This window comes from Macaca fascicularis, chromosome 11 (genome assembly GCF_037993035.2).
Source record: "Macaca fascicularis isolate 582-1 chromosome 11, T2T-MFA8v1.1".
NCBI lineage: Eukaryota > Metazoa > Chordata > Mammalia > Primates > Cercopithecidae > Macaca > Macaca fascicularis.
The window spans coordinates 60,406,681-60,419,851 of NC_088385.1; the positions used below are offsets into that span (position 1 = coordinate 60,406,681).

Below are 13,171 nucleotides of genomic sequence, written 5' to 3' on the forward strand. Positions count from 1 at the left end.
TATCACTTAAATTATTTCACATAAATATTTCCGTAACTCTACATAGCTAGATATTTTCACTTGCGATGATAAATGAAATCTCCATTGCATTAACACAACACAGTTTCTAATGGAAAAGGAAAAAGCAGATGTGTAGAGGTGCTATGAATTCAAATAAAGACAGGATGTGAGACCTGAGTGGAGAATTGTATTATTCAACAGGCAAGATCTTCTATGTAGCCATATGCCAAAAATGTCAGAGAATAAGCAAGTTAGCAATCACTGAGCAGATTATACATCTCACTATAGTGTTGTTGTAATCATACCCTAATTCCACCTTAGTCATATTTCCTCTTACCAATAAGTATGGCAGCCACCAGAACAAAATACCCATCCTTTGTATGTGGGAGCTTATGGGCATAAAACTTAAGGCGAGAAAGAAGAAAATATGGATCAGGAAGTAACCTAGCCTAGAATGCACAAAGATGACACCCACAATGCTTCTCTGGGCCTATTAGTAGAGGATGCTGAAGCCACGATTTTAGGTCCCAGTTTTCTAGTTCTGTCTACGTTTCTGGTTGGTCAAAAATTAATTTTCTTTCCTCTTTAGAATCATGTCCTTGCTGCAAAATGATGGTGGTTTACCTCAGAGAGTAGACACATTTCAGCATCATTACCAGGCAGATAAAAAACATTGTAGATTAAGGCTGAGGCAGTTGCAGAAAGATTTCTTCATTTTCATACGAATTTACACCTTTTTTTTTTCCCCACTCAGGCAGAGCTCAGCTACAGATTTAGCTCTCTCTGGTATGGCAGCTAGATATATAGATCAGTAATAAACTATACAAAAGACTTAGCTGACTGATTTGGACCATTTACCAAAAAACCACTACTTACTTTCTTCTAGGCTAGATGTGGATACTGATGCGCGTATGGAAAATAACAAGCAAGCAATTTAGCAGAGTGATTAAGAGTGCTGGTCTGGAGTCTAACCATCTGGGTTTGTGTTACAATTCCATCACAAAATACTGAATAACCCTGTACAAGTTAGTTCTCTGAGCCTTAGTTTTCTCACTGGTAATTCTCCCTCAGAGGTTGCTAGGATTAAATAAAATATCTCTGTAAAGTACTTTGGCACAGTACATGATAAAAACTCAGTGAGCTATAATTATTGTTGCTGTTGCTTCTGTTATATCAATAAAATCAAACAATTTTCATTGTATTTTATTCTCTCCCTTCCCTGTATGCTTTCTGGATGGAAAGATCATTTTCCTGTACCTCATATAAACATATTTCCTCTAAATTGTATATGCATGTATGCATACATGACCTGTTAGTATGCACTAATTGATGGTAACCCTGACAATCATGCTAAGAACTTTCCCTAGGCTAATGTTCACTTTACCACCTGTCAGAGTCAGTTCAGTCTGATAGGTTAGGAAAGTAGTACTGACCCAAGACTGGGAGATTCTCATATTTAGTCAAATCGAGAGGGTAAAGAGACAATATCTCTATGAAAAAGATCCTACTCCGTACCAACGAGCTAGAATTCTAAGCAGACAGGAACCATGAGTCCTAGAACTAAAGAAATCAGTATTTCCCTTCCCCTATATTTTATCAATCTAAATTTTCCAGAGTAGCGAAAGGAGGAAATGGTTCTTTCTTTCTAAATTAAGTTGGTTCCAGTGTTTATTTGGGCTATTCTTAACATTTACACTCCTCAAGTAGCTTCTTTTTTTATTTTTATTTTTATTTTTTGGTAGAGTCAGGGTCTTGCTTTGTTGCCCAGGCTGATCTCAAACCCCTGGCTTTAAGCAATCCTCCTGCCTTGGCCTCCCAAGGTGCTGGGATTACAGGTATGAGCTTCTAGTAAAAGAAGCTGAGATAGCCCAAAATAAAATGCAAAAGTATATCTGCTTATCTTGCATATCCTCATAAACTTCAATATCTCCTTTGCTCAGGGACCATTTTACCTAAGCCAGTCCACATCTGTGATCCCCTAACCCCAAATAAAAACGTTCATTTCTTTATGTAGCCAATATCACAGTTGTCATTAAACCAATTCATACTAAAGTGTGAATGACAGCCCCCATAGAGTTCTCCATAGTTTTCCAAGTACTTAGTAATTTACATGAATCTTTAATTAGTATAGAAGTACAAGAGTTTATTTCTGGATGAGGAATCTTTGCACTAATCTTCTTCAATCATATACAAGACTGCCCATGGGAAGAAGGAAGAGAATGAGATTTTATTGTCCTCAACCTATTCAACGGAAAATAGATCAAATGCTCTACTTCCTTTTGCTTTTGCTCAACCCTAATACCTTGATTCCGCAGATACAGCCCATTCAGTGTTCATCTTGTCCTTGCTCCTAATACCTAGAACCAATAAAATTGTCACTAGGCAAGCTAATTCCTATAACATCAGAGAGACTCCCAGCAAAGAAGAAAGGTTGGCCACCTAAATCTCCCTGGATAAATGCTTGGAGTTTTAGCTAGAACTTGGAGCTGTGGAGCCTCCCACGTCTTTCTCTCTCCCTTTTTTCCAACAATTTCCAATCACATGCTTATTCTACTCACAACTTTAAAAAATTAGAGGGCTATATGATTCCTACTACAGAACATTCTAGAAAAAGTGAAACTACGAGACAGTAAAAAGATCAGTGGTTACCGGAGGTTCAGGAGGGTGGGATGAATAGGTGGAGCGCGAGAGATTTTTATGGCAGTGAGACTATTCCATATGGTACTGTTAGAGCAGACACATATTATTATACTTTTGTGAAACCCCACAGAATGTATAGGCAGTGAACACTAATGAAAACTATGGCCTTCAGTTAATAATAAGGTATTAATGTTTGGTTCAACAATTCTAACAAATATAGCACACAGATGCAAGATGTTAACAATAAAGGAAATTGTGAGTAGGGGTGGAGTGAGGAGGTATATGGGAACTCTCTGTACTCTCCACTCAATTTTTCTATACGCTTACCACTGCTCTAAAAAATAAAATCTATTCATTTTTTTAAATAGAGGAAACACTGGTGAATAATCCCCACCAGGTACAAAGGCTAGTAAGAGCCAAGATAAGCTGTATAAAAACGACATAAAAATGTAAAAAATTAGACTATAGGGCTTGATCTCAAACAGTAACTAAAGGACAGTAACTAAAGACAGGAAAGAAGCTTGAGGAAGTGAAGGAAAGAAAGACAACCTCATAGTGGCATTTTATAGTGACTGGTGTGCAAACAACTAAAAACAAATTTATTTCCCTCAGAGAAAGAGAACAGAAGCCAAGACACTTATAAGGGACACTGAGTTTCTCAGCAGAAAAATCACCACCATTAAGCCTCTGGCATACTTACGAGTATCACCCTGATGCCTCTCCCTGTGGCTAAGGAATCAGAGCTTGTCATTGTAACCAAGTCAGCAACCTGTGCTGGTGCCAATCTTTATAGTGGATTGAGCTATTTTTCAGGAAAAGCAAGGGATAATTGCCCAGTATCAAAAGAAGATCTGACCCTTGGGAGGAGAAAGGAGGTGCTCCTTTTGCCACAGGATGATTCTCTCCGGAATAACATAAATGGCTCTTTGAGAGACCATGTCTTTGATAAGCAGCGGTGCAACTCTGACAGCCAATCTGCTGAATGTCGAACAGAGCACTCAGCTTTCTACAATGACTCAAAGGACACGGCAAGGCTGCAGATTTATTCTGCTGACTTTCCCTGCACAGCCACTCAAGTTTTTCAAAGGCAAAAAGGAAGAACTCTTTCCTTTCAATCCAGGGAATTGCAAATTCCACTGGGATTTAAAGACAGAGCTATGTTTGCTCAAAATCTGACATCACTGATGTGAACAACAAGATTTAAAAGCTTGGAATGATGGCTGGCAATTTTAGTAGTTAGAGCAGAAGTTGGTTCGGCACTTCAATCTGCCAGCAGAATCAGCAGTCACACAGGGCACATGGTGTGCCAGACTGGGAATGAGCTAATTTCACAAAATTCATTCTCATTCTCTTTGTACTTTCACATGACAATTGCAAACAGTCCACATTCTTACCAAAGCACAAATACAAAGGTAGCATATTTCACTGCACAAAGAAATTTCAAAATAAAAACACAAAGGCACTGTTACAAAGAGATAAACCTCAAAGCTTCCATCTTTTCTCCATGATGCTTTCCTTCTTGAAATCCTATCCTTAACATGATAATTTTGTGAGACAAAACTTTAAAAAGCAACATCTCCCCACAATAAACTATTAAAACTATTTCTTCTTCACAATTTGTACATCAATTCTGCGAGATGAGATTTTGAAACAGAAAACCATTCTACGCATTCTACCTCAAAAGTAACATCCATGTACTATGATTTAAAGGACAAGCTCTCTGTGGTTAAATAGATTCAACCCCCAACAGACAAAAGAAAACTAGGCTTGACAGTTAAGATACCCAATTTCTGTTTAAAATATGTGTTGTTATCTTATGATAAGCAAACAAAGAAAAAACCCTCAAATTTAGGGGTGATGAGTTCTATTGTGATTTTAAAAAACATGTACTAGTGTACTAAGTACACTAGTACAATAGGTACTGAAGCAAAGGGATTAGTAATAGCAAAACAGCACAGAAAATTATAAGCAGAAAATCAGAAAAACATTTTCCCCAAACAAAATACATAACCTTTTCACAAAAATTAATGGAAAGAGGACAAAAATAAAGATGTTTTGTTTTATAAATAATATTGGCAAACACTAATCTTTATGTGTTTTTAGACATAACCAAAGGCCTGACATTTAACCAAATGTCAACTTGCACTGTAACTCTTTCAGAAAGGTTTATCATTTGGTCATAAAGACTCTATTAAGATCAAAATCTCAGTATGACTGAACTCCAGGGCATGGGGCTTTTCTTAAAATATTACAACGTCCACTTTAAAAGGGACTTTGTGCCAGGTGCGGTTGCTAATGACTATAATCCCAAGCACTTGGGAGCCTCGGGTGAGAGGACTGCTTTAGGCTAGGAGTTTGAGACCAGCCTGGGCAGCACAGCAAGACACTGTCTCTAAAAATAAAAACATAAAATTAGCCAAGCATGGTGTTGTGCACCTGTAGTCCCAGCTACTCAGGAGGCTGAAGCAGGAGGACTGACAGCCCAGGAGTTGGAGGCTTCAGTGAGTTATGATTGCACCACTGTACTCCAGCCTGGGTGACAGAACAAGACCCTATCTCTAAAAAAAATAAAAGTGGCATTGTGTTTAAGTCACTGGCACATAGTTACAAAGCTTAAGTTTGCCCAGTCACGACTCTGAGCAGAATGTTGAAATTCTTTTTCTCTTCAGAAAAAATCTTCCAGAGAGCATCTCTTGTACCTTGTTCATAATGTACAATTTATTGGCATTTCTTTTCCTTTCTAAATGGCCAGGAGGGAAGAAGAGCTCCACAGCCACTGTATGTGGTTAGTAATGGCGCTTTTACTTGTCATTGTACAAAGCCTGTTAAATATTTACAACACAGACAGCAATATCTAGTCCTAAACACCCAGTTGTGAGTTTGAATTTTTTTAGAAATAAATCTACGACAAGTTTTCCCCAGCAAAATGCCAGACGACTTTACTAACAGCTTCAAGAGACCCAGCGGGTCCAGAGGAGCAGTTATAGGCCATCTGGTGATTACTTATTATTATTTATACAGCACTGTAGATGTACACACAGATGTGTTATGAATCCACATACAGAGAGGCCCTAACAAGGGCTGCAGACAGAATGTGACTGCTGAGCAAGTCAATCTGCATTAAAGAAATAGGCTAACCAGAGAGAGAGGGAGTACGCCGGTTGCTTTTTAACCTGCTGCATTCGCTGGAAGACTATTTGATAAAAGAATGAAGAATTCTGGCCGGGCACGGTGGCTCAAGCCTGTAATCCCAGCACTTTGGGAGGCCGAGACGGGCGGATCACGAGGTCAGGAGATCGAGACCAGCCTGGCTAACACGGTGAAACCCCGTCTCTACTAAAAATACAAAAAACTAGCCGGGCGAGGTGGCGGGCGCCTGTAGTCCCAGCTATTTGGGAGGCTGAGGCAGGAGAATGGCGTAAACCTGGGAGGCAGAGCTTGTAGTGAGCTGAGATCCGGCCACTGCACTCCAGCCTGGGTGACAGAGCGAGACTCTGTCTCAAAAAAAAAAAAAAAAAAAAAAAAAAAAAGAATGAAGAATTCTATATAATGACAGCATCTTGTAAGTCAACAACCTAGCTATATGCTATATGTAGTTTTGCCAGAGAGGCAAAAGAAGGATAAATGAAAGACAGACTTTAAGATTTAGAAGGCACTTTGTAAACTCAGCAGTTTGCAAAAGGGAATAGGAAAGAGGCCTTTTAACTTAGGAAGAGCTGAGATGCAAAGACAGGATTTTATTTTTTTTCTAACAGGAATGCTCTGAAAACAGTTTCTGGGTTCCCGTTTCAAATATTAAGTTATATCTAAGGAAAACAAGATTGAATAACTGAAAAATATCACCCTAATTTCCTGGATGTAGTACCAATTAGATTCTTACAGCCTTTTTTGGGAGGGGCAGATCAGAGCAAGGATGCTTTTAATCTACTGTGTTCTAGCAACATACATATATTTGTTTAAATACAACATGAAAAACCAAAATAACCAACTACATGTTTCTAAGGGCAAGTATCAAGAGTATCAGATCCGACATTAAAAAACTTGAGTTTAATTCCTACTCTTAACATCTCTACATTTAAAAAACTCCAGTCCCAGGCCAAGTGCGGTGGCTCACCTGAGGTCAGGAGTTCGAGACCAGCCTGGTCAACATGACGACACCCCATTTCTACTAAAAAATACAAAAATTAGTCATGTATGGTGGTGGGCGCTTGTAGTCCCAGCTACTGGGGAGACTGAGGCAGGCGCTTGTAGTCCCAGCTACTGGGGAGACTGAGGCAGGAGAATCACTTGAACCCGGGAGGCGGAGGCTGCAGTGAGCCAAGATCGCACCACTGCACTCCAGCTTGGGTGACAGAACGAGACTCTGTCTCAAAAAAAAAAAAAAAAAAGAAAAAAAAATCCCAGCCCCAATTTTGTCTATATGATGCATAAGAGTGGTCTACTTCCACCACAGGTTAGTGCAGCATCCAGAGAGTGAACTGAAAGTTATTGCAAAGTCAACATATTACAAAAAATAAGGTTAGCATTTGGCCTAATTTGTGTATAATGCCATGGATTTTCAGCTGCCTGACAGCATGCAGGCACTCTTACCAGATGGGAACTAGATGAATTATTGAATGAAATATGAATTATTAAATAAAAATTAGAATTTTCAAAAACTCTTGGCAGATGGTAGGGAAAAAAGGCTTATTTGTTTGCCTGAAATTGCCTTCACCTGTCGAAACATGTAAACATAGCATATACTACCACAAATGGCATTTACCTACCAGAGCCATTGCTTCCCCTTGTAATTCTCCAATTCAAGATGCTTCCCTAACATAAAGAATTAGGAATCACCACCAACTCATTCTTTCCTGCTTTTCTTTTGTGCTTATGCCAGATAATAGGGCAACTTGCCAAAGGGACAGAATTAAAGATCCAGAGTCCCACAGTACCAGTATGGCCCATTTAATGGGAAGGCTGGGATAACAGGAATAATCTCTATAGATTTGTGTTATATAGGCAATAAAACATACACCTTTGCAGCATGCCAGCATTTAACCAATCATAGGAGCTATTTGTTGCCTCATATATTACAGAGCAATAGAGATTTAAGGGATAATGTTCATGGAGGCAGAGGATACGAAGCAATAAACAGCTTTGGAGGTTGGTTAAATGCCAAGTGAAGCCAGGACTACACCACCATAAACATTATTCCTATTATATGACAAGATAAGGAGGTACAAGAAGCTGCCCTCAATCCCATCACAACTAGGGCTCCATCACTATTCTTGGCCTTAGAAAGGAAAAGCAGGCCCCAGAGGTCTATGAATTAGTTATATGTTTTGTATCTCAGTCAAAAAGATATGAAGATAATTTCAACGTGTACCTAAATGTCCTCTGGGAGAAGAGAAGATCTGATAGTAGATCTCTTCAGGCAAAAAAAGAGTAATAGCCCCTCAGGGTCACACTGGACAGAGAAACAATCAAAGGATTTTTTTCCTTAAAAGGACAAAGGTGGGCCGGGTGTGGTGGCTCACGACTGAAATCCCAGCACTTTGGGAGACCAAGAGGGGTAGATCACCTCCGGTCAGGAGTTTGAGACAGCCTGACCAACATGGCGAAACTCTGCCTCTACTAAAAATACAAAAAAATTAGCTGGGAGAGTTAGTGGGCACCTGTAATCCCAGCTACTTGGGAGGCTGAGGCAGGAGAATCACTTGAACCCAGGAGGTGGAGGTTGCAGTGAGCCGAGATCAAACCACTGCACTCCAGCCAGGGCGATAAGGGCAAAACTTCGTCTCAGAAAAACAAAACAAAACAAAAAAAGGACAGAGGTGATACAGAATAGATATGACAGAAACCTTTCTCACTGGCTAAGAACAGGATGATACTAACTCTCCATAGTATCTCCTCAGAGGAAATGTGTTCCTGTTTTTAAGGAAATTGACATTCTAATAAGCTGATATGACCATCTTCTGTTCAAACACTTGATTATGGTAACCAGAAAGACTACTTAAATCAGCATAATTTATACTGCAAACCTGTGTCATATGCCTGAGAGGGAGGCATAGGAATATGGAATTTGTTGATCCCAGTAATAAAAAACTGGGCAAAAAGCATCCAAAAGGTAAGTTATCTAACTGCATACGCATGAAATAACATCTAAAATTCAAGATTACTGACAGAGACATAGTATTTATTCCTGCTTCCACATACAATGGAACAACTTTATAATCCATATTCCAGTAAAAGTGTCCTCCAAAAGTATTAAAAACTTATAAGACTTCCTATTAATAGATTCAGTACCAAACTATATTTCTATTATTTTAACAACACGAAGTTGTTTTATAGTCACAATGTCTTTAAATAGATGCTATCTTATAAACATTTCAAAAACCCACACAACTCAAATTCAACCAGTCCTCTGCCAAGAGGGTATCTGGGGCACTGTTGCCTTAACAACACTAACCCCATTCTCAGGAGGCAGCTCTATTAACTACTCCTGCTACCACATTCCACAGAGAGGCATTAGCAGGGATATTGCTTTCCCTGAGTTCCTCTTCATGAGGTTGATGAGGCCTCAAGAGAAACAAAAAAAATCTCAACAGGAGAATAGAAATAACAGGGCTAAAAAACCCTATCACCTGTCTTTTCTGATAAGAATGCAGACAGCACAATCTTCAGCAGCGTTTTTTTTTTTTAAGTACATGCAGCATATTTAGAACTCAGCTGTGTCACATCAGACTTACTGTTGGGAAGTGGATCATGAACAGAATCCAAAAATAACAGCCATTAAAGACCTAGCAACCAAAACATGTTTACGTATCCATTGAAAGCCTAGTGGTTTTGATTATATAGTGGAGAGCATAATCCACTAGTCTATTTTAGGTGAATTTTCCTTTCATCTTCCCTTAATATTAAGGCAGAGGACAATTTCTGAGTTTAGGAATGCACAGGGTAAAGTCTGGTGAAGGAGCAGATATTGACATAATATAAGGTTCCTATAGTTTTGTTTGTTTTTTAAGAAATAGTGGCTGGGCGTGGTGGCTCACACCTGTAATCCTAGCACTTTGAGAGGCTCAGGTGGGCGGATTAGGAAGTCAAGAGACCGAGACCATCCTGGCTAACACGGTGGAACCCCATCTCTACTAAAAACACAAAAAATTAGCCGGGCAAGGTGGTGGGCGCCTGTAGTCCCAGCTACTCGGGAGGCTGACGCAAAAGAATGGCGTGAATCCGGGAGGCGGAGCTTGCAGTGAGCCAAGATCGCGCCACGGCACTCCAGTCTGAGCGATAGAGCAAGTCTCTGTCTCAAAAAAAAAATAAAAAATAAAAAATAGAAAACAAGAAATAGTATCCTGAGTTAAACTGTTTTCATTCCTACTTCCTCTACCCGGTAGAAGCCACTGCTTTTTGAGACTTCTATGGTAGCAGGTTCTAAACCATGTCTTGCAAAAATTATCATGGTCCTTATTACCCATTCTGGGATTTACATAGCCTTTTTGTTATTATACCATTTCTGGAAGAAAGAACTTGAATCTATGACAAATGGATTGTAAATAGCTTGAAAGGCTCAAGGTGGCTCCAGAATGAAACCATTCTCAAGGGATATTAAGGAGTTGGATGACAGGCCAAGAGTAGTTCACTTTACCAAATTTATCTTATCTGCCAGATTTTCACTATTTCATATAACATAAAGCAATCACAGTAAATCTTGTAGAGATTCCAATCTAGAGTTATTTATTACCAGATAGTCGGAGAAACTTGGAAGAGACTAAATATAACTGAAGAACTATAATCTCACCTGAGCATAAAGTTTTGACATGCAAAGGAGGTAAAAGGATGAATCATGCTACCTTCAAAGCCTTAAGTTGTACCTTTGTATCCTTTTTCAATGAAATAAGTATCTTGAATCCAAAAGAAAAAGGTAGCAATGTTCCACACTCACCTTCCTACTGAGGGGAAAAAAGCTTTTAGAACCTAACTCAGAGGTTATAATGAATCCTAATCACCAAAATACCAACAAATAATTCAGAAACAGGAGAGAGAAGCAGGGGAAGAAAATGGCTTATGGTAAGTGGAACGCAACTTTACGAGAAGGAACCAAAGTCAAAAGTCCCTAATATTTTCCTACCTCCAGTCCAAAACACAGCAAAACAAAAACAAATTTCACAAATCTGTGACATTTCACAAATTTCAGTGGATACTACTATTTTCTGATGAGACAGCCTAAAGAGGTGTTATTCATATCTTTCTTCCTCAGAGAGCTTGAGAAGCTTTTCTCGTATATTCCTTATTTTTATCATCTATTTTTACTTCTTTGCGAAGTCCTTGTCTGGGTGGTTTAAGCATATAACATATAAGAGGAGTTCAGGAGTAGCTTAAACAATAAGTGAAGAAAAATAATGGTAAGTATTAGAAAAATAAATCTTTTCACCAAAAATGCCTATTTTTCAACTAAAAGCAAGAAGTAAAAAAGGGATGAGGGCCGGGCACGGTGGCTCACGCCCATAATCCCAGCACTTTGGGAGGCCAAGGCAGGTAGATCACAAGGTCAGGAGATCGAGACCATCCTGGCTAACACGGTGAAACCCCCCGTCTCTATTAAAAATGCAAAACATTAGCTGGGTATGGCGGCGGGCGCCTGTAGTCCCAGCTACTTGGGAGGCTGAGGCAGGAGAATGGCGTGAACCCGGGAGGTGGAGCTTGCAGTAAGCCGAGATCGCACCACTGCACTCTAGCCTGGGTGACAGAGCGAGACTCCATCTCAAAAAAAACAAACAAACAAAAAAAAAGGGATGAGGTATCGGTCATAAGCATCATAGTAAATAGTATTATCTAATTCACATGTAAAAGTTTGGAGAGATCATTTTTTTATTTTGAGACAATGTCTCGCTCTGCTGCCCAGGCTGGAGTGCAGTGGCATGATCATAGCCCACTGTAGCCTCAAACACCCGGACTCAAGTGATCCTCCTGCACCAGCCTCCCAAGTAGTTGGGATTACAGGCGTGTGCCACCATGCCTGGCTAATTTTTAATTTTTTTTTTTTTTTTTTTTTTGTAGAGACAGGGTCTGGTCTGGTCTCAAACTCCTGAGCTGAAACGATCACCCTGCCTTGGACTCTGAAAGTGCTGGGATTACAGAAATGAGCCATACCAGCCTAGGAGAGATCATTTTTAGAAATGTATTTCAATAAAGCTGTCTGAAAAGTGAAACAAATGTATTCTATTTTCCCAACTGGCTTTTACTTCAAATATTTATTTATTTATTTATTATTTTTTTTTTTCGAGGCGGAGTCCCGCTCTGTAGCCCGGGCTGGAGTGCAGTGGCCGGATCTCAGCTCACTGCAAGCTCCGCCTCCCAGGTTTACGCCATTCTCCTGCCTCAGCCTCCCGAGTAGCTGGGACTACAGGCGCCCGCCACCTCGCCCGGCTAGTTTTTTGTATTTTTTAGTAGAGACGGGGTTTCACGGTGTTCGCCAGGATGGTCTCGATCTCCTGACCTCGTGATCTGCCCGTCTCGGCCTCCCAAAGTGCTGGGATTACAGGCTTGAGCCACCGCGCCCGGCCTACTTCAAATATTTATATACATCCATATATAAATGGATATATATATTAAAGAAATCACATGGGGAAACGTAAATAATAAAGTTGAAAACTTCGACATGAAAGGAAATACACCCTAGGATGCCAAATACTGAAGAATACGATGCCTTTGTTGGTCTTTTTTGAAAATTTTAGCATTTACTGGAATTTGGAATCTTTCTTCTCTTCATTCCTTGTCACCACCCCCATTTTATCTACCTCTCAAATTCATAGGAATCTCTGAAGTTAAGCTCTTCTTTTTGTCCATATTTACAATGTTTAATATAATTACTCTGTAATCTCACATACCACCAGTAAGTGTCAGTGGACAGTCACATGACATATTCCTAAGTGAACAGAAACTCAACCCTTTGAGTTCTATAAAGCGAATTAATGAAGGCAAATAAAACTCCTTTGTATTCCTTTCTTCATACTTTGTGGAACATGGCAATAGGAGAAGGTCTAGGAAGAAGAGTTAAGAAGATGCAAAATGAAAAAAAAGGCAATTTCAACAAAAATACTTTATTAAAAAAGCATATGATGAAAAATAACATACAATATACACATATGAATATAATTACGTGAGAGCTGACATACAGAACAATGCATTTACGGCATTAGACAGAGAAAATGTTTATATAATGCTGTGAGATCTGAAGTTCTATATTGGATTTGTCTTTTCTAGATAGATATCTGCCGTAGCTGCTAACAATGATTTTCTGGATCAACAGTCAAAAGAAACGTTTTTTTTTCCTTTTTTTTTTTTTTTTTTTTTTTGAGACGGAGTCTCGCTCTGTCACCCAGGCTGGAGTGCAGTGGCCGGATCTCAGCTCACTGCAAGCTCCGCCTCCCGGGTTTACGCCATTCTCCTGCCTCAGCCTCCCGAGTAGCTGGGACTACAGGCGCCTGCCACCTCGCCCGGCTAAGTTTTTGTATTTTTAGTAGAGACGGGGTTTCACTGTGTT

At 39.6% G+C, this 13,171-nt stretch overlaps 1 protein-coding gene across 17 annotated transcripts in view; it reads right to left on the reverse strand.

The window, feature by feature from the left end:
* Positions 1–13,171, reverse strand: part of LOC101925094 (cyclic AMP-dependent transcription factor ATF-7) — a 130,366-nt gene that overhangs the window by 87,502 nt on the left and 29,693 nt on the right. The gene's annotated exons all lie outside the window — the stretch shown is intronic.